We start from the raw sequence: 22,661 nt of genomic DNA, 5'->3' as shown, positions 1-22,661 counted from the left end.
TTACATTTACACTTGGCAGATGAAGGCAGCCCCCTCTGCACTCCTTGTCTTCTGCTGCTCTTGGATCATTGCAGAGTTAACCAGCTGTTGCATTCCTCATGCCAGTTATACCAGTTTGGAAAAGCAAGAACAGGGGCAGTTTTATGGCCATACAAAAGGAATGAGAATAATACACTGCTGAACCAGAAAGGACAATATTTATACAATAAACATTTTTGGAAACATAATGATCCCTTTGTCATCAACATTTTGGAGTGGTTAATCGTGCACACAAGAAGTGCACCAAATCCACACGCTCAGTAGCAGCTAATATGTTCCCAGAGCAACTATTCACTGCATATCTGGCCATCTGCAAAGCCCTTCCTGCAGAAGACCTCACAGAACAGGGCAGTCAAATGCATACAATGCTTCTGAAAATATCACTACATGCATGAAATGACTCATTTTTTACATCCATCAAATTACAACTCGGATGATATTTTTCCCCCAAATTTTAAAGTGACAGATTAAAGCAAACATTAAGGATTTGGGAAAAAAAAAAAAAAAAAAAAAAAGAAGGTAATTCTTTCCCCAGTACAATTTGGTCTTGATATACGGTGACACACTTGCAAATATGAAGAATTCACACACTTGGAATTTTGACTTAGAAGTAACACTTCCTGTACACAAAAGCTTATGGTAAAATTTAAGCCATATAAACAAGCCTCCTCTATTTCATTATTTTAAGTGAGTTTCTAATACGCAGAATTTAGGAGTTAAAATTAACCAATACCAAAGCAGGCATTGCTGTTTGACCTCCTGGTGAATTAGCGCAGCCTCCCAGTTTACTTGGACAGCGCTGACACAAACTCAAATCAACGGAAGAACAACACTTGCTTCTTTCCTTCTTCTTTGTGCCTCGGTACTCTCATCTTTCCACCTACTGCTGTCTGCACTAAGCTGGCCCTGAAGCCCAAGTTCATTTTCTATCCCATTTGACACCATGTGCAATATTGACTCAGATCTGCTCACTCTCTTTCAATTTCTGGACTTTCCTTAAAACTGAAGTTCTAGGAGTAGATTTCCTGTTTGATTTCTTGGATCTGCAGCTCCTAGCAATGTGTGCCAGTAGCACAAATCCTCGGTGGCCACCTCATTAGTTTATAAGATTGAGGTTTTTTTATGCAAAATAAAAGCCTTAGAATGTGAAACTCAGCCAAACGCAAAAAGAACATAAATGCCATTTGAGCAAATGATACCTGAAAGAAAAGGTTAAAGATTTTCATGCAAGACCTTGAAATTTTGGAAACATTTATCTCAACAGATGTTTCTTAAAAAAAAAAAAAACAAAAACAAAAAACCAGAAAAACAAAAAAACACAAAGCAATATTAGCTGTAAATAATATAAGGAAGATATTCAGTCAAGAGAGAAGAGAGAAATGCAGACAATTTCTATTTCAGTATTTGACTATTATTTCCTATCTAAAATAACCAAAAACACAAACACTGTTCACATTCCAAATGATAAAATCACCTTCAGATAAGAAACAAAGCTCTGATTTCTTCCAGAACTCCTCCAAATCTGAGAATTCATTACGGCCAGAGGACCTGGCCAGATTTCACTGAGAACGCAATGTGTAATATCACAGTCCTTCACCAGCAGCAAACAAACCTCATTAAAGTCTTTTCTTCATGTATAGATCAGGGAGTGAGCTCAGTGAACATAATGATATCTGCTGCATGGCTGCCTACCCCAGTTACTTTTTAATCTACTATAAATGCAGAGGTTGGAAACCTCACTTGCCTTGCAAGCAGCTTTCCCAGCATCTTTCTTTCTCATGCAGCCCAGGACATGTTGTGACCTAGGGAATAATGTTTCTGGAGGATACCTGCAGCACTATGCCAGAGTACCTCCTGGGAGTGCCACATTCAGGCAGGATTAGATCACTGTGATGAGTGCTGGGTACAGAGTGATGCTCGCCTGCAAGCTATTATTTGCAGTATGTAGGCTAGTGGCTTATTAGGTCAGGCGTCCCACCCCCAGTGGAGCAGTTTTATCTCCATGATGGAGTGAATTGTTATTGTTTGTTAGTGGTGTGTGGGATTTGTGTTAATGTGCAGAAACTGAGTTAGCAACACAATGACAGCACCAGGCTGTTATTAATTGTTTGCTGGATGGCTTTGGTATCCCAGTCTGTCTGTGACTGGAGTGTTTTGGTTCTCCCACTGACAACAGCTCTGCCTTTGCCAGCAGTACAGTCCCTGTGGTGAGGGCACATGGGGAAGGGCTGTCCCTCCCTGCACGAGTTTTCAACATCACTTTTCAAAACCCACTCTCACTTGCCACACAGCGAGTCCTTAAGTCTGGCTCTGTATCCTGAGAACTGGGAAACAGGCTGACAATAGACTCCTTGCTTACACAGGGAGGGTCTTGCTGAAAGCCTTGCTTCACAGTTTTCCATGCACTGGGTGAGCACAGAATTATTCCCTCCTATTTTACTGTGCTTGTTTTTATATACAAGTAATCTACACTTTCACTGGAGCTGAGACTTGCACACATCGCTTTAACCCAAGGCTGGTGGTTATTCCACAGTTTGTCCCACTTTGACATGAGAAATTTTTCCCTTTAACTCTAAAAAAGTGTTGTGTTGTTTTTTTTTTTCCCCTTCCTCAAAGAACTAGCATTTTCCAACCAAAAGACTTTTAATGACAAAAATCCTGAACAGCTCTAATTATACCCTAGGGCTCAGTCCAAGGGAGAATTATTGCTACCCTCGGTACAGTAACAGCCCAGGTCCCACAGTGCATCCCTGGTCCCCAGGGTACTGCAGGGGCAGCACACTGAGCTGGGTGCCTGGGTGCTCCTCTGACCACCCTGGATAAATAAAACCCTGTGATCAAAGCAGGATGGGAAAATGGTTTAAAAGAAACTGCTTTCCACACACTGCACATGGTTGGAAAACAGAAGGACAATGGCTGTGCCCATCCCCAGAGCCTCGGCCCCAAGCACCCCAAGCAAAGTGAGAGGTCCTGCGTAGGCTGTCAGTGCCTGGTGCATCAGCCAGCTCTCCCACCAACTCCTAAAGCACACTGCCGAGCTTTGGAGTTAGCTTTCTAATGAGGATAATTATTATTATTACATACACATATATATAAAAGCCCCAAATCCCCGTGAGGTTTCTTCAGTTTGTCCCAGAAAGAAAACATTTTCATTGTGTGGGCTGTGATTGGGAACACATGGACCCGCCGCACCCCACTTTGTTCCCTGCTCTGCTACTAATTACAAAGGGACCAGAGCCCAATGCAGAGGGGTTTTTTTAATTCATTGGTTTTGGAGACTCAGCAATTGAATTACCTGAAGAGGCTGGAGCTTCTCTGGGGTACAATCAGTCATGCAGCATCTGGGTTAGGCCGGGGTGGGGAGAGATGGATAATATATACATGCTGGCAGCGTTATGCAGCCACCCAACTGGGGAAAAAAAAGAATTTCTCTTAATTAATGGCATGATGTATGACACGTTAGCAACACAAACTCTTTAATAAACCCCAGTGCCTACTTTTACAATTCAGACAAGATGAAAGCACCCTGGGTTACCTGTAGGAACCGGGTATTCAGAAATGCTGGCAGAGCAGCTTCTGGTGAGGGCGTGTTAATAGCTGCGCACGGCGCTTTTGATTCTGGAGTCAGTTTTAGACAAAGCTGCCTTGAAGCACAGGAAGCAAGTTTCACTTTCAACTTCGCCCAAGGCTCTACACAGAGATGAAGATATCGGTGAAGAGGAGTGAAATCTTAATTTAATTAACTGTAACTCCCAACGGGACGAGTTTGGGAGGTTTGCTCAGAGGATGATTATCTGAACCAACTGAGCTGCAGTATTCGCTTCCCAAGTTCCAGTTTAGATTTGAGTTTGGCACAGGACTGAGGCACAAACTGGTTGCAAAGCTCAGATTCACTCAAATTTGCCCAAAGTATATGGGTGCTCAGATCTGGCTAACGTCAAAAAAACATGTTTACAGTTACAACAAATTTGGCCTTCTCCCACACTTAAAGCTATTTATTTAAACCTCTCATTTTGGTTGTGTCTTTTCCATCCTCTATTTCTTCCTCTGTTAGGTCAAAAAGTGAATAAATAGGTCAACTGCTCCTTAAAAATGGAATACAGAGGAGATGTGGCTAGGACTTGGACTCCAGAGCTCTAAATCAAGCACATTAGTAAAGACCACTATGAATTACTATTTATTCTTAAGCACTTTGATGGTCTTTGTCCTCCTTGAAGACCAGATTCCGGTTTAGACCAAGAAAGGAAAAGCAAAGGAAGTGCCCAAGCTCTTGGCAGCTGCAGAAATCCCTCACTCTGCTGAGATCCTGGAAGCGTTAAACCTCAAAAACAGAGAGATGAGGGTAATAATGACAAAAATACAAAGTAAAATAAAAATTAAACTTAAAAAAAAAGAAAAGTCTGAATGACTCAGATGGTCTCAAGGACAAACCCACATCTGAAAGAAGGGAAACATCCTGGATTGCATAGGTGACAGCAAATTTCACAATACTTCCCAAACACAGCAACAAAAATGAGTTTCGGATCCTTCTGCAATGAATACACGGCAGCTCGTGTCCTTATGCTTTAAATAAGGAAGGCAAAGCTCTTCTTCTCTCTGACCTGAGATTGAGACCGGGCTCTAGTACGATGCTGTAACCACATCCTTATGGTCTTTGTGGGGAGACACATGACGGAAAACTCCATAGACCCAGAACTCCAGGTAGGACTTTTTGCTATTACACACCACAATCACAACACCTTTCTTCCGTAGCTCGCCATAAAGGTGAGAAAGAATTCAAAAATCTCCTTATTGAGTAAAAAAATTATATTCCCAAAAGGGCAAAGGAGAGAAGTCCTGCTCCGAACGTCTCTTCATTTCGTATAAAACTTCTTTCTTCTGTTTGAGAACAGTTTACTGTGGCCAATAAAAGCCCAGCTAATTTTTAAATCAGCATGTAGCCAACTCAGCCACCCAGTAGCTCTGTCCTTGGGCAATATTATTGAAGCACACACAATCTATACTAAAGTGATCAGCTTCCCTCAGGCCTGCCAAGGGGATGCGTTAGGCGAGCCCAAAATATGACAGAAGGAAATTTATGTGCAACTTTTACACATAATATCTCATTATGACTCTCCCCAATCTTTCAATTTTAAAAATAAACGGCCTTTGTAATGATTTTACCAGGAGCATGTTGGAAGGTAGATTGAAAAAGGAAAGTGGCTTTGGCTACAGTTATTTCTTTTGCTCTTCTCCTCCTCTTGGGTTTTTCCTTTAATTTTCCTGAAGATATTTCCACTCAATTTAGGAAGAAATGGAATTTCCCCCCTCCCTACCACCGTCCTTCTCACTGTTTTGTTCATGTTTTCAAAGAATGGAATGGCTGACATAATGAAGCCTCTGTCAATAGCAAAATCGTTTCAACTAGTTGGTAAATAATGAAAGTTCCCACTTAACGTGCAGGACACACACACTTGATCCCTGCCCAGGTCAGCAAGTTGCCATCCCCTGCACTGTGCGCATCTCCAAGCATTGCCCTGCAGCAGTGAGAAACGAGAGGTCAGCTGGGACCTGAGCTGATGCTGCTTTGTCAGGAAGCACAAAGGACATGGGAGAGTTGGTTACACAATGATGCCGGCTGCTGCTCACTGAACTGGGCCCAAAAAGGAATTAAAAAAAATGGAATAAAATATATGTACAAATAAGGAAGGGACAAGCAAACCAACCAACAACAAAAAAAAACCCCAAAGAACAGCGATATTGATCTGCAAATAAACAATTACCAGAGCAATTCTCAACAACCCAGTTTGATGAGGAAAAGATAACGTGGCACATTAGTCCTTCCCCACTGACATACCAATTTTCGCATATGCTTTTCTAGTGTTTCATTGTGGGTATCAGCAGGAATGACCTCATGTGCTATTCCTACTCCACAGACCACAACTCGAGAAGCCACGAAAGGAACATATACCTGAAGTGAGAATCAGTTATAAGCAGTTTTGGGAACGATCTCCTCGCAGGGGGTAAGAAAAACAAATGAAAGTGGGATGTTCTCAAAGTGGAAAGCAGAATCACTGCCAATGTACACTGACTGGTGGAAAGAGCTTTCCCACTGTGGGTTGATGGGCAAAAGACCACTATCAGGCAGCGAGAACTGGGGCAAATGTAAAAATATCCTAATCTGTACCAAAAAAAAATAAAAAGCCTTTTGCTGCTCCATAGTACTGCAACTCCCCGCTGTACTGCACCGTATTTCGTTCATATCCAAAGTCTTCTTCGGAGACAAAAGAGTTTATGCCTGTTCTCCTCCAGGTTGTCTCTTGCCCACTCTGATGTCTGTACACTGGCAAACTGAGCAACCTATCAAGCTGTGGATGTCCCCGTTTATCATAGGGGAGTTGGACTAGATGGCCTTTAAAGGCCCCTCCCAACTCAAACGATTCTATTTATACATTATTATTTAATTTTCCATGTGACTTTACACTGTTCAGTTCTCAGGAGCTTGTGAAACCAGCTGTATAAGCACCAAAAACCTGAAGAACCTTTTGGAGGTTCCTACTTCCCGCACTGATCCCAACACCAGCGAGCACATCCATATCTGTCCTTATAGATACTTAACAGATGTGGTCTTCCAATGGAGGGAGGAAACACAGCATGCTGAATATCTGGAAGTATCTGAAGGAGAAGCCGGAGCAAATGCTGGCCAATGAGGACTGACTGTAGCAGCTTCAGTATGATCGCTGATTGAGATGGGAACGAACCAGCATTACTGCTGTCAGAACATCAAAATAAATAAATAAATGAGCTCATTTTGAATATCCCAGACTCAGGTTGTGCATGAAACACATGGCAGGAAAACACCTGAACACTTAGCGTCCAGGGTGGAACCCTGCAATTCCACTGATTGCAGTAAATATGTGTTTGTGTTATATTATAATTGCTCATCTTTTAAATTAAACAGCATAACAATTAGCACGTGGCTGTTCTCCATACACCTTAACATCCCTCACATCACTAAGTGCCTTACGTGGGGAATTCTTACACCTCTGTTTGAACAGATTTAAAGCAAATCCACCCTAAGTCTTTCCAAGCTTCTTCCATTGTCAGGCACTGCCCTGGTTCTGTCATTGATTCCTGGGGAAATTCAAGGTTTGGGCTCATCCAAACTCAATGTTTCCTTCTGTAGAGAAAAAACTCTTTTCTACTGAGTTCTTGCTGTGGGATCCACCCCTGCAGAAGTTGGGCTGCCTTTAAAATATTGTTCAGATGAGTTACAAAAACACAAAGATTCATTCAAAGCTTGACTAGGAAGCTCCAAATTTAAGAACACTACAAGGGCAAGAGACTGGGAGAGAGGGCAGAGAAAGCGGAGCACACTATGTGGCTTTCAGTACCTATTTTGCCTCTTCTTTCAGAAGCCTTGGGTTCCAGACCAGTGTCACACTTCTATCCCATCAAGTAGAGCACAGAGCAGAGACCTCGTCCAGCACTCGGTCACAGCACACCGTTACCTAAGGCATCCAAAAGTTCAGTGACTGCCTGTGGTTTCAAATCCCAGAACCCGTAAAGCACAAATACAGGTTCTATATGTGAGGCTGTGACCTCTCCGCTCACCAATAAAACATGCCCAAAGTCATAATAAACAAAGCATTACAATTCAGGGTGGCAAGGCATAAACCAGTCATACGTATTTTCCTCTTTGGCCACAAGCAAATCTTTGCCTTTACCAAAAACTACCTCAGTGCACTAAGTTAGCAAAACAATTCTGATTACAACATAGGTTAAAAAAAAATCAAGTCAAATAAACTTAACCTAAGGTTTCTCATGGGATGTTTTATGTGCTTGTTGTTGCAGAGCAGAGTAAGGGCCAGAACAAACATGGAAGGGACACAAGTGTGATAATATAATGATACCTTCTATTAGCTCAAAGAAGAAAAAAGAATAACAGAGCTTAGCATATATCAAAGGTCCTTTTTCTTCACTTTCAGGATGCAGAAAGGAAAAAACCACAGTTTGTGTATTGCTGACAGTACTCATCTTGTTAGCAGCATGAACTCGTGTTGCAGGCTTTTCATTTCTTTGGATAGCCGGCAAAGGAGAGGAAGGGGAAAAAAGGAGTTGCTTTGTAGGCACTAAAGAAGTGACATCTGGTTATACAACAATACAAATTTCCAGGTTGTACTTAACAGCATGAACAATAAACTGAAAAGAGTTGCTGGCTACTTTTGGCTTAACAGCGTGGTAACCTTGTTAAGCTGTTGTCCATGAGCTGCCTACGGAGCTGCAGCAGAACATGCAGGGAAGGAGCAGGGACAGACTGTCAGGAAATACTCATGCAGGATATGAAGATGCTGAGATCACAGCCAAACAGGGATGTGTGCTGCCATACATGTCAGTCTTCAAGGTACAAGATGCAGAGCTGTTGGAGAAACAAATAAAAACACACAAAAAAACCCCTCCACCAAAGCTAAGGAAAAGAAGCAGTACTCAGGAGATGAACCTGTGGATAAAAGAGATGTGCTGGCAGCCCACTATCTGCTGGCTGCTGCCAGGTGCAGCGGAGTTGATGCAGTGGATTAATGATTTCTTTTCCATCCTCTTACATCTTTTTCAGCCCCTGCCATCATTTATTACAGCATCTTTACTTTGCTACTCAGGCTGACAGAAGGGGAATAAACTTTACCCTGCGGGCGTCTTCAGGAGAAATTATCTTCTCCCCAGGAATGGGATCCTAGATGTGGTAATAGCTATCGCTCCCAACAGTTCATGACACTTGCAGCAGATACTTTTTCCCTGGGTATTTCATATATGCCCACCTACATATAGACAGATCTGTTCTACTGCGAACATCTGTTTTTCAACTGTCAGATGATATTTTAGAATGTTAGGCTGAAAAATATATTAAAAGATCTATCACTTACATTGATTTCAAAGCATTAAATTTTGACATCTTTGGTGCAGACAGACCGAGAAGCTTAAAATGGATTTATCATACGAGAAATAGATTAAGTCCGTTTTACCCTTTCAAAGGGGATCTCTAGAACTACCTTGAGGAACAATGGCATATTTTTCCAGTTGACTAAGACAACAATGGGATTTAAAGTGACTGGAAAGAAAGAGCAAGCTCTATAAGGAGATTTTAGGATGTAGGCAAAGTGCAAATCTGACATCCAATCACTTGCTTCCCCCAGTATTTGTGTGTGTGTTTACATACAGCAGAAATGCAGTAAGAGAAAGCATGAGGAGCCCAATCCAAGTCTAGGAAGCAGCCAGCACAATGTTGGGGGAACAAGAGAGAAATTGTCAGCTGAGCATCTCCTTCAAAACCTGAGGATGGAGTTGGCAAACATCTGAAAGTACCCCCCAGCCCCACGCAACAGCTTTACTCTGACACAGAGACACAAAGAAAAAAAGGACAGAGGTAAGGGTTTCTAAAAGAAGTCACCATGCTCCTAGTACACAAGGAAACCAAAGCACCAGAACATCCCTCCCCAGCAGTGCTGTGCATCACTACACTAAAATCCAGCACCAGATCCACTCAGGTCCCATCACGCTGAGCTCCAGCATGCTGGGGGGAACCCTGATGAATTATAAAAGCAGCTCCAGAGAATTTGGGAAAGCTCCACAACGTTGCCTGGACCAGAGCATAGGATGTATCTGCATGGTTTCAAAGGAGGAAAATCTTGCCTGCCCTCGCATTGGTGAAAGACATACCCCACTTAGAAGACAGCCAAGATTGGCCTTGATTCAGGAAACGCAGAAAGAAAGGAAAATACATGAGTGATCTACACCAGTATTTATTGTAGCAGCTCTGGGTCATTTCACAGGTCAAATATTTGCTTTATTGGATTATCAGTGAACACATTTTTGCGTCACACACACACACTGAGCAGCTTCTTGTCTCTTTCACTCGGGCTTATGGACTAGGTGGCAAGAACACTCCACTTCTCCTTTCCCATGTCAAAGCTTTGCCCCAGCACCTAAGTAGCCCTAAGTTTTTCATCATGCCCCATCCAATGGAGTCCCATTAACTGCAATGGCAGCTTCACTCCTCTCGCAGCAATGCACAGGGGTAACTGTCCACCAGTCACCACCCCAGCTTTATGGAAATCAAAGACAAACCTCCCCTCTCTGGAAGGAGTAGATGCCCTAAATCTCTGACACCAGCGCAGCTCTTTAAGAGCACAGTAATTCTCCACCAAATTGAATTTTCTCTGACAATTGGCAGCACATCAGAGACAATTCACAGGCATATTTTTTTCCCCTTTCCTAACAGGAAATAGGGCTTGTGTTACATTTACAGTGACCTGGAGCTCTGAGGGCAGACTCATATCTCACCTAAACAAACAGACAGTATTTCTTCCCTGATGAAGGCAGATGGGCTGAAAGAGAGAAGTGCTGAGGCCGGCTACCCACAGCAGCCCTGCAGGTGTCAACAAGGCTCAAACCTGCAAACACCATCACAAGCATCACCAACACAGCCCAGATGTAAACAGCACTTCAGGAGGTTTGGATCTTAAGTATTCATTATAACCTAACAACTATTTTATCATTTCCCCTGGACCTCTGTGTGGTAGGGACTAAGGTCCCACCACTCAAGCCATTGTAAGGTGATGGATGCTCAACACCCCTGTTTCTGCTGTATCCCTGCCTGGAGTCCGTGGGATTTTCCATTCTGTTGCCCATAAGCAATGCCCCATTTAGCCCTAGTAAACTCAGAGAAACGAGCCAACCCTAATGAGGAAATCTACTGATTACAAAACCCCACACCATATACACAACACACTAAATATGCACATGAAAAGCAGAAGTGAGAAGTCCAGTTTCACTCCCATACACTCGAAACATACAAGGCACCATAAAACTCTGCACCCTTCACAAACATCTGTATGCTTCATAAATATCTGCACGCTTAAGCTGCTTGCAGGCAATGCACTACCAAAGGCCTGACTCAGCTCAGCAGCACCCACTTCCCTTACACACAGGGGCTTGGTTTCCCCCAGCACACAAAGTTTAGAACTGAAGGCAACAAGTCTCTTAACCTCACACGTTTTCAGCTTTGCCAGACACCACAAAGAAGCAAAAACTCTACAGCTTTTCTCCTGCAGGTCTTTGCCCCTGTGGTAATAAGGGAGTTAAGACAACAGCTGAAAGTAGAGAAAAAGCATATACTGGGCTTTTGAGAGTCAGCAAAAGCCCAGCTTTTTGGCAAAAAACAAACCCAAAGCACAAACAAACCCACAGGATAGTGGCAGGAGAGCAGAAATCCAAAGTGGGATAAATGTCTTTAGCAGAAGATATTCTCTTAGGGAGCAGCAGAGCGACAGGCGAGGGAGCAGTACTGCAGGAATGACTCGTTTTAAGCTGTTGTTTTGGCTTTGTCAAAGCAACCACAAGTCTGATCACGTTAGGCACAGACCTCTCTCTCTCTGGTTATTTCCAGGAATCAGCCATCACCAGCTGACAGGAGAACAGCCTCAGCACTGTGGCTGGCCAGTCTCAGTAGGTCTGAGGTTCTTGGTTCATTATATTTTTTGCAAGAGAAACAGCTGTTGACCTTAGGCTATTCGGTGCCACTCATTGTCACGGCACTGAATGGAGGTATTTAAGATTACCAGATGTGTTTACAGTAACAGTTATGAAACATCCCCTACGCATTTCACTGTTAGGTGGAAAAGCAGAGTGCCAGTCAGACGTCACTGCTGCTCATCCAGATGCTCCATAATCATCCCCGTCAATGCTTCTCCTCATCCAGTGGTAAACCTGGGAAAATAGTTGAATTTCAACCCTCTGAAACTGCTTTGGGGGCTCCAAAAACTCCGGCTGAAGCTCAGAGTGAAACCCTATGCCAGCCTTAAACAAGTGAGAAGTATCTATGACAGAGTCCTGTGGTTTCAGCTGGTTTTGCAATTAAGTTTGTGTCCTACTTTCATTCTGAATTCCAGCTGATGCCATCTTCAGCACAGATAAATCAGAAGCTTAAAGTGAAACTCAAGGCCATGCCAACCTCCCCTCTGAGCTACCTGTTGCCCTACTCTAGTTTTCCTCCTTCTATTATTCTCTTCCCCATCTCAGAGCAAACCCTGCTATAAGAACCTGCAGTTTGTGCTTTCAGAGAAACTTCCTGAGGACATGGAGACAGCTGCAAGCTTCTCCTTCCACATGCACATTGAGCAGAAGCTTTGCTTCCAGCCCTTGTGCATTTCTGAGAATAAAAAGGAGCTGTGTTCCCTGATGATGAGTACCATAGAATCACAGACTGGTTGGGCTGGAATGGATCCTACCACCCATCCAGTCCTAGCCCCTACTATGGGCTGGCTGCCCCAACCAGCTCATGCTGCCCAGGGCCCATCCAACCTGGCCTTGAGCACCCCAAGGGATGGAGCCGAAGCGCCAGGGCCTCACATCTAACCTAAATCTCTCCTCTTTTAGTTTAAAGCTATTTCCCCTTGTATAATTACCATCTATCCATGCAAACAGTCACTCTGCTACCTTTATAAGCTCCCTTCAGGTACTGGAAGGCTGCAGTGCGGTCTCTCCAGAACCTTCTCATCTCCAGGCTGAACAAGGCCAATTCACAGCCTGTCTTCAAAGGAGAGATATGAAAAGCAGTGAAGATAAACAAGCATTAAAATAAAAGAGAATGGTCAAGTGCACGCTGAAAGGTTTCACAGCTTTCCAGGAGTCCAAAGCCACAAAGCTGAAATCTGGCCTAACATTTACAAAGCAGAGGTCATGAGAGGAGGCCGCACGCTCGTGCCGAAGTTATGCAGATGCAGTTATGTGCTTTTGTTTTCACAGTTAAACGTGTAGCCTCCATCTGTGTAAACAAGGAGCAAAGCAAGCTGACATTGCAGGGAAAATACAGTAGAGAGAAAGAGAGCTGAGCATGTCTTGGCTACAGAGCAAAGAAACTCAATGTAATCCCATTGCGCTCCAACTCAGATGTGACCTCATTCTCCAAAGCACACGAAGGAAAAGAGCAAACACCCTGCAAAAGGAGGAGAAAGAGGAAAGACCCTGAAAGGTACCAACTAGACCAGCAGCTTGACCTGTGTGAGCTTAATTGGATTTTAATGCATTGGGCAGCATGCCCAGGACTCCGGTAATGCTCTGTGTTGTACACAGCATTTCAGAGCTCCGACATCAGGGTCCAGAGCCATCACAGCTGGAGGGAAAGCTCTCCAGGAACCCCACACTGTGCAGCCAGTAAGTAAATAAACCTCAGTGCCTTCGCATATTTGTAGTGGTTTTGTTACTAATGGTTAGGTGCATTAAAAAAATTAACAACAGCCACTAAGGTCCACAGCTATATTTCCTCCATGCAACCAGTACCAGTTATATATTAGCATTGCAGGGTTGGACAAGATGACCTCCAACCTACAGCAGTCTGTGACTGCCTCTCTAGAAATACATTGATTGCTCATCTGCTCTCTCCCATCCTGCCTTGCTTGCTCCTATTCAATATTCTCTACCACTTCCTCCCTTTTCCTGTGCGTGAGTTTTAATGTGGCTTTCTCCCAGGCAGTTTCACTCACATCTTATCTGCTAGATAAAGCACTGAGCATGTTCATTTGACATTGTAGCACCATGGAAAGCCCAGCAATGACAGCAGAGCAGCAAGGTCCTAAGACGTAACAAGTATAGATTGGCACAAATACAACCACCACAAAAACAAAGGAAAGATGCTGCTTACCCTCAGAAGGCTGCAGTTATAAAGGCAGCAAGATATCATCCACTATCAACCCTTAAACAAGGTCTTACAACCCTTAAATGGATCCTGGCTCCACCCCCTCCAGTTACTCCTGTACACTGCACACAGCTGAGCTCCCCTGGGTTGGCCCTGCCCTCCCACCAGGTGCTCAATCACTGCTTCAAGCTGTGACTCGGCATTTCTGCTACAGACACATCCACTTTAAGCATGACCTGCCTCAATAATGACTTTTCCTTTAACTTCTGATAACCGAAACAGCTTGCCCAGCTAATGTGATTCTTAAAGAAGTGATTAAAAAAGAAATCAGACTCACCAATACTGGGATATCCAAGAGCATGTTGGGACCTGCTTAGATTGCAGGGCAAGAGTGCTGCACTGATTGGTCCTCCTCTGTTCAGGCCCCATTTGCAGTGCTGTGTCCAGGCCTGGGGCCCCCAGCACAGGAAGGACTTGGAGCTGATCAGAGGGCTGAAGCTCCTCTCCTATGGGGAAAGGTTGAGGGAACTGGTCTTGTTCAGCCTGGAGAAGGATCTGGAGAGCCCTCATTGTCACCTTCTGGTATTTGAATGTATATTTGAATCATTCAAGGCCAGTCTGGATGTGGCTCTGGGCAGCCTGGTCTGGTGGTTGGTGACCCTGAACATAGCAGGGGGGTTGAAACTTGATGATCACTGTGGTCCTTTTCAACCCAGACCATTCTGTGATTCTATGATATGATTCTATGAACAATGAGAAACAGCAGTGATTTATATGACGTATCTGGTACAGGCAATATACAAGGTGTAAGTAGCATCCTAATGCTGTCATCTCTGCTGTCATATTATTAATAACAATAAAGAATTCAGTATGTTCCTCTTTCATGTCCCAGTACAGTGTATCTGCATATAGAAAGTACATACAAGTAACTGAAAAAATATTCTCATGCACCGCATACTACCAGAATTTAAGCCACCTATGGGTCTATAATCTTACTCTTACCTTTTTTCCTGTGTCCACAAAACCCCAAAAGACCAAAGAATCGGTTTCAGTGCGAAATCAAAAGCCACTCTGGATAACTTGGAAGTCAAACTGAGATAGTGTTTCACACTTCACAAATACGAGGGCTTTGTGTTGCCAGCATATGTCTGCAAGGAACCAACCATGTGCTCCATTCTTTTTATACCTCTGAGCTGTGTAAACTCCTCAGAACTGGAGGGCACGTCACTTACACTGACATGCAAATCATTACTGCTTTGTCTGCCAGGAAATCTGTGTAAACCAATGCTGGGTACAGGTTCGTTCTATTGACATTTTCACCAACGAGTAAATTGGAAGGTTATACTGTTGACGTACCAGATGTTATGCAAACTGCTCTTCAAACCAAGGTTTCCATTTTCTCTACAAACACATAAATTGGACGCTTACAAATGGTGTGTGAATTTATTTTATTTAAATATGGTAAATCACCCGTTTATATACATGCAACAAAAACTACTGTGTGTAAACCCTACACCTCACACAGTGTCAAAACTTCCTTTTTCACCCATTACTTTTCATTCAGATGAAAATAGTGTCATCTATGTAAATGTTTTCCCTCAAGACCAACTGTTCTTCACAGTAAGAACATCACATGGAAGCCTGGGTGCCTGAATTAGCACATGGCATTATCAATTGGAGCTGAGCACCCAAGTAGGAGTGAGACTACCAAGTATCTTAAGGGTATGAATTTATACAAGACTAGATCAGTATGTGCCAACTTCAGGCACACTCAAGTTTTTTCATGTGGATTGGTTCCAGTTTTGATTTAGCCTTGGGGTATTTTAACCCTTTGACTCATCTCTAATAACAAAAATAAGCAAAATACTACTTATCCAATGTGACTGTTAGTTTGGACTGGTTCTCCTTTCATGGTGATGCTAATCAGGATTGACCTTATACTTCCAGCGTCAACGAAGCACAGAGGATGGAAGCACAAGGGTTAACCTGATTTTAAATTGGCACTGCACTTCATTAGTCTCACGACTAATTGAGAGTAGGGCTGACTCCAGCTAAACCAACAAATACCTTCATATATCTCAGCTGCATTACTGTAGGCAGCGAAAAAGGTGTCAAGTCCTTGCTCATCCAGATCTCCCACCACCATCTCATCTCCAGGAGTAGTGCCAGTGAGTTATTGCTATATTTGCAATGCAGGAGTCTATTCTGGTGTAAACCAGGCAAATCAGACTCATTTCCTAAATTCTAGATGCAGAGAAATGAGATTTCTTGGAACAACAGTGATGCCTTCTGCCAGTTGCCTCATCTCCCACTCGAAGTAATAACACATCGGCTTTTCTGCAGTGCAGTATATGCATTCAATATGCAGATGCAGAATGGTTTCAATACACTCCAGAAAACTCCTTAAAGATGGAAGAAGCCTTGATCAATTCAGAGCCTTCTCAACCAGCTGAGACACAGGACTGTGTCTTTCCCACTTTATAATTCTTCACTGAGTGCTCATACTGAAATTGTTTCATAACCACATGAATTTGGAGTTTTCATTTCACCCTTGGAAGAAATGTAGAGTCTGGCACAGTGACAAGTATAACAGTGTGTAAAAGCACAATTAACTTGTGCTCCCACCCCATTTTTTTACATTTCTGAGGAAGCTCTGAGATTTCAGAGTGATTGTTTTCACTTCAGAGCCAGCAGCACACGGTCCCTTCACTTCATCAGCTGGGCATGGGCATGAGCTCCTGCCCCACAGCTGTGCCCCGGCAGTGGGCTTCCTAACCAAGAGAGGAAGAAAAAAGGCATAATGGAGTCACAAACCAAACAAACAGTACTAGGCACCATAGCCCCAGTCTGAAACTGTGAAAGAGAGGTACCTGAATGATAGGGAGAGCATGGGTGCACCTCACAGCTCATTTCAGATGTGTGTCACTCCTGGAACCCAGCTCGGTTTGCTGGGTCAAATAGAATGAGATGAAAACTGTGCTCCTTTATTTTTTCCACTGGGAAAAACCAACTTTGAAACTCTTCACAGAGATGTGTTAAATTGGCAATTTATTCACTTGCTAAAAAATAAAAAAATCAGGAAAAAAAACCAAGTATCTCAAAGTTGCAGAAACATTTTCAGGTTTGGGGCAATTTTTTTTTTTTTTTTTTTTGTATAACCAACTTTTCACTTCAAGATCTGGATTTGTTTATACACAAACACTAAAGACCCCAGAGAATAAAGATCAAAGACAAATTTTCGATAGGGTTGGGTTACAATATGTCAGAAGATGCTGAAGTACCCAGTTTGCCAAGTATTTTGAGATCCTGAATTCTTTATTCATTGTGGTAAGAAATGGGTAAACAGAAAATGGTTGCAAACACCTCATCCTAATATCTCAGCATTAAATGTAAGTGCTCTCAGAATATCCATCTGACTGATTCATTGTGTGGAGTCAGAACGGTGGGTGAAATGGGTAGTTTTGGAATGAAGGAGCTACTTCAATAGTTTAAGGGTGTCAGATGAGCAAGGCAGAGGTTATCTGTGCTGAACCTGGATGCTCCAGCAAATTATTGCTATGAACATGGCTCCCTGGTGGCTCTGGTTTACTGCCACTTGCATCCAAGTGATAGCACGTGGAACATCTTATCAGCTCCTGCTGACAACAAGCCCTCCCAGCTCTGCGTCATCTTCCAGTATATCTAAACAATGCTTTATTCTCTCTTTCTTCACCTTTTTACTGCCCTTTCTTGGCAGCTACAGGCAGACATCTCACCAGCTGGTGCTACAACAGGCCAGAGGTGCTTTAAGTCCCTGACACTCTTGAGGCAACACACAACTCCAGAGCTCATCTGTCTTAAATTCTCCTAGTTTGTTTTAGATACCCCTGACTTCTAGGGGAAAATAATTTAAAATGATATCGAGCAGATCTGCCTTCACTCACATCATGGATGGGACGAGGCACCAGCCAGATTTCAGATTTCCAGCAGCGGTCAATAGCACCACGCCTGCTTTTTCCTTACCACCAGCACCATAAAGACATTCTGCCAGACACAATCATCTCTAACCAGCCTGGCAACTTAAAAGCTATTCTAAGCACTTGGTTTGAAGAGCCTGGCTGTTAAAAAGAGGAACAGCCAGCTGCAGGAACGGATAAAATTGCATTGAAAAGCAGAACAAAACAACACCATGCCAAGGCTTTGATAACTCTTTTTCACAAGCCCACAGCCAGCTATGTGCAGGGCTTAAAGATAAATAAATAGATGTGTAAAAGTATTCCGCCACTCCTAACAGTTGCAATAGTCATGGATTCAAAGCAATACATGCTGATACCCACAGGAAAGAGAAGGGGATGGGGTAGGTTTTATGTCATGAGGTTTTGTGCTGTAGATTCTGACTTTCTTTTTGTTGATTCAGTTGTTCATTTTTAATGGAGTTACATCGAAACACCCTCAAGATCTGCAGTGGTTTGCACCTATGGTTAGCAGACCAGATAGTAGCATGTTTCGTTCTGCATGTAGCATTAGAGATGAGAGGGCAAGAGCATGGCTTGCTTTTACAAGACTTGGAGGGGCATTTAGGACCCACACAGCCCCTGTTTGGCTGCCTAAGGCCTCCTCTGGTCATGCAGTAATACGGAAGGCTTGTAATAACAGCTGGTGACCAATATATATGTATTTTTTACATTAACCACTTTAAAGTTATTTCAAATTCTATAAGATTTTTACTTAAAGGTTAAAGAAATATTAAATTAAGGCAAACAATTACATGCAAAAATAAAAAGGAGGTAAAATTTTTCGTGTGACCAAAGAAGCAAGGCAGACCAGACAGCTTTTCAGTTCACACACGTCCTAAGGACTGTTTTGGATACACTCAAACAACCTTTACAAATATTTTTGCTGAATGTTTTTAGAATTGTCAGAAAACAAAAATAGTCCATTACTCACATAGCTTTGCTAGGAAGTTCCGTGATTACAGAGGACACAACTCAAGTGCCCTGCAACAGCTGTATTCCATCTAATTCACCTAGTTCAGCTTTGGTTTCCTATTAGTTTGGCAACCCTGAAGGTCCAGAGTATGTTGTGGATAAAATTAGGCACGAGAACATGGGTAGAGTTTGGGCTGCCTGAAAACAGCCTTGAATTCACAGAAATCTTCCATCTCCTGCTGCCTTTCCAGGAATGGTGCCACTCTACTCTTCCCTATCACCAAGGGCTGTGTTCAAACAGCAGACAGGCTCTGCAAATGACAATGAAATGCATACATGCATCACAGAGGTGCTAAGGAATAAGGTAGGACTGATATCAGATGAAGGGAAAGAGAAAAAAACAAGGGAAAAAACTGGGGAGTGATGAGTCAACCAACTCCTCAGAAAGACAGTGATTAGATGAGATGCTCTGGTGACAAGAAGAGATATGATTCACAGCAAAATTCACATGAAATACAAACCCAGAACCCAATGTTCTCTGCCATCTCTGGGGATGACCAAGTGCTTATGAGGGCTTCACCAGGAGGAAACTCAGCTCGATGTGTGTGGCCACCTCTTTCCTGAAATGCATGGCTGTCATTCATAAGGAAAGAAGAAGAGGAACTAGATATGACTATACAAAAATCCGTGCTTTCTTATAAACCTTTTATGCAGTTGTGTTTTTAAATCCAAACTCAGCCGTGGAGCTTGCTTTGTGACTTACATTCAGTATCTGTGACCATCCCTGTTCGGTCCCAAATTGTGGGTTCCTTTGGAATAAGGATTTCTGTAACACTGAAGGCTGAATCATGCTCTGCCCAAGGAGCCCAGTAGCTAAATGCAGGGCAAGAGAGAGACAGAGACAAACAAACAAGAAATAAGAGATCTCCGAGACAACCATGGGAAGCCATAATCTCAGAACATCATGTTCCCCAGCACAGACAGTCCTTTCTACAAGCATCATGGCAAAGGAAAAGCTTCATTCTCTTACACACACACACACACACAATAATCTATATTTTGAATGTTTTGTTATAAATTTATTTTGATCATTCACGTGATCTCTGAGTTGAGAATAAACTCAGAGGTGTAGGTTACCTTAACATACAAGTAGCTTGTAGGATATTTATCGTCTGGCTTTGGCTCCCAAGCAATTTTATAATACACACACGCACACATATTTAATCGTATGCTTTAAATGAACTGGTGTTCATGCTGTGCCTGATCCTCATTATGAAAATACATCTTCTGGGTAGAAGAGATGTTTTTATAAGACAGTTTTACTTCTGGTTATGGACACGATCTTGTAACTGTTTCTAGTTTGTGAGGTTACAGGTCTGCTCTATATCTGCATTAGCAAGAAAGAGCTTCCATATATGAAAATAAAGTGAATGGAAGGAGTTGACAAAGAAACATTAGATGATCTCTCAGATCATCCAGCTCAGCTGTAGTTGGTAGAAATAATCCAAATAATGTCAGTAGAGGCAAGTCCTAAATATAGACTGATGGTCTGGAGGTACTGGCGTATTTGATTTACACTATAGAACTGTATTTGTTGAAGTTCTGTGAGATATTTGGATGCAAAGTCCAGTTAAAGTGCAGGCTTTGTTTCTCTGTCACTACAAGACTCAGTGTGACTCAGTCCATGTTCCCATACACAGGAAGGACAGATAGACTGGCCACAGAGGAAGGGGAGCATTTAATCCACTCACCACTGTTCTCTTCCAGGCAGGGAGTGGAATTATGGAGGAGGAAATGAGGCCAACCTCAGCTCAGCTTGCTGGCAAGAGCAGCTTAGGCTGTGTGGGGTAGGAGAAAGGAAGGCAAAGAGACCTCCTGAGGTTTAATGACCAGCAGCAAAATATTGGCCTCCCTCAAACTGGAGGACGCAGGGAGGAGTGTGATTCCAAGAGGTACCAAATTTCCTCCTCAAATTAGCCAAAGGGTGATGCAGTTTGCATGCTGCCTGCTGCCCTGGGAGATGGCTGTGATCATAACTTCATGCAGAGAGATACAAAGGCAACTGACATTTCAGACCAGGTAAAGATCTGAAACTTCCATGTGGCACCTTGGCATGTGTGGGGGCTATTTTTAAGAAGCCTCAGGCAGTGGCTCCCAGGAGGAGCTGCATTGATTCAAACCCCATTGGGGCACACTTTAAAAATCTACATAAAAACCTCCCTGTTCTAAAAGACCTACCAGCACAGCAGCCCACATGCAGTACCAGCAGTGCTGTACCACCAGCGTTGCCCAAGGCAGGCTAGGAAAGGATTGTCTGACCGCTGCTTCCTTGAGGTCCTCCAGGGAAATGAGATGTATCTCATGAGCTTCTCAATCAACAAAAGCTGGAACAAAAACAAATAAAACAGTTGGTGGTCTCAACAGTGTTTCTTGAGGGCAGTCACCCATGTTATAAAAGCTTTCCTTGTGATGAGCACTAATTGTTCCCCCTTGTTAGTGCTCTTAGCAAAGAAGTCAGCAATGAAATTGCAATGGAGAGTAAAGGTCAGGCAGACAGAAGCACTTTGGTTCTTTGTCTTACATACAAGGAGCCTGATCTTCCACTGCAACCAATATGAATGTCGGTGCCTGTGCAGCAACCAGGACCTGGACACACCTGATCCACATTTAATCACTGCAGTGATGGTCAAAATGTTGCTGTTCCAAATTTGTCTGCAAAGGAGGGGAGGACAGGCATATCTTGGCCCATGTATTCAAGTCACCTTGTATAGCAGCGCTGATGGCAGTACCTCTCTCCACTCATCCTAGTCACTGCAATATCAATCTCTAGTTCAAGTTGCTCACTGTGGGGAGGCATCTCTCCACTGATTGAGATGGATCCTTCTGATTTGAAGCTTCAGGCTTCAGCCACACAGTTGTCAGGTCAGAGCTGGAGAGCAGTATGGGTCCCTTGTTGTATGACTGCCAGCTTTGCTTCTCCCCTTACACCATGTTTCCAAGCCAAGTAATCCTAGTGTGTCAAATCACTGGTAGTATTTATTCCTGTTCCTTTTATACTGCCTTTCCATAGGGCTTCAGCTGTAGTTTTCCTGTTAATTAGACACATCTTTACCAGAACTTGTAATAGACCAAACCAAACACAAGCCAAAACTTGATTTGTAAAACAAGCATTAGGGATTTATCAAGGTTATCAATAGGCAGCAGGCTGAAAGAGGTACAACCAGCCCTGAAATCATATGTAAATACCTAAAGAAATGTGAAAAAGGCACCGAAACAGCACATTTTGAAAGAAACGAGATGGAAAAGATAGGCAGTCATTCTCAAACACAAGCGGTAGTTCTCTAATCACAGAGCAGGTCACTAGTGCAGTGCTTCCCACAAGCAGTACATCTGTGGTTATGCAAACCTTATAGGCACAGATCCTACTACAAGCTAACATCAATATTTTCATTGCTAGCGAGTTCAGTGCAAATATGTGTCTTTGTCAGTAAAACTCAGAACATTTTAATTGCGTTTCAGATCTTACTTTCATTAATCAGCACAGAGCTTCATTTTTAAAAACTGGGACTTTAAAAAATAATAAACAATCGTAGAAGACAGTTTCTCTGTGTTTAAATATGCATTCTGATGCCCGTATCTATCAGAATAGATCATAGGTAGTAAGATACCTTTAATATCTCCTTGGGGACACCCTCAAAATCATAAATTTAAGGTACATCCAAACCTTGCTCCCAGGTGGAAATCCAGCAAAGGTTCTCATTGTATGAGGATGCTGTGAGGTCCCAGCGATGTCCTAGTGAGCAGAAGGTGATCTTTGGTGGGCAATAGATCAACCCTTTCAGGTCGTGCTTCAGCTTATAGCATCAGATGCGTAATCCCAGGCCTTATTCCTCTCTGTATGCAAGGTATGCAAGAGCTACCGATGGGATATGTCATATCAAAGGACATCTCTGGAGCTTACAAAGAAACAGAAAATCAAGTGGAAAATAAATAGTTCAATTGTACGTAACAAAACTGGTATTATGTTTCCTAAGAAAATATGTGAT

At 42.9% G+C, this 22,661-nt stretch overlaps 2 long non-coding RNA genes across 3 annotated transcripts in view; both read right to left on the bottom strand.

Moving 5' to 3' along the window:
• Nucleotides 1-8,975, bottom strand: part of LOC107322900 (uncharacterized) — a 58,078-nt gene extending 49,103 nt beyond the window's left edge. The window contains exons 1-3 of one of the 2 annotated variants that reach the window (XR_014935941.1): nucleotides 3,575-8,975; nucleotides 3,335-3,448; nucleotides 5-177 (exon numbers count right to left, since the gene is read on the bottom strand). This is a non-coding gene — a long non-coding RNA (uncharacterized LOC107322900). The other variant, XR_014935942.1, reaches the window with a different exon arrangement.
• A 6,167-nt stretch (nucleotides 8,976-15,142) lies between these two features.
• LOC107322899 (uncharacterized) overlaps nucleotides 15,143-22,661 on the bottom strand; it is a 211,435-nt gene continuing 203,916 nt past the window's right edge. The window contains exons 14-20 of the long non-coding RNA XR_014935940.1: nucleotides 22,284-22,571; nucleotides 21,378-21,704; nucleotides 20,854-20,999; nucleotides 19,379-19,488; nucleotides 19,137-19,248; nucleotides 16,579-18,926; nucleotides 15,143-16,479 (exon numbers count right to left, since the gene is read on the bottom strand). This is a non-coding gene — a long non-coding RNA (uncharacterized LOC107322899). The remainder of the gene's footprint in view (nucleotides 16,480-16,578; nucleotides 18,927-19,136; nucleotides 19,249-19,378; nucleotides 19,489-20,853; nucleotides 21,000-21,377; nucleotides 21,705-22,283; nucleotides 22,572-22,661) is intronic.

The sequence above is a fragment of the Coturnix japonica genome, chromosome 19, assembly GCF_054131305.1.
Source record: "Coturnix japonica strain WE chromosome 19, WE-NBRP24, whole genome shotgun sequence".
NCBI classification, from domain to species: domain Eukaryota; kingdom Metazoa; phylum Chordata; class Aves; order Galliformes; family Phasianidae; genus Coturnix; species Coturnix japonica.
Note: the sequence above shows the minus strand (reverse complement) of the source record. Positions and strands in the feature narration are given on the sequence as shown.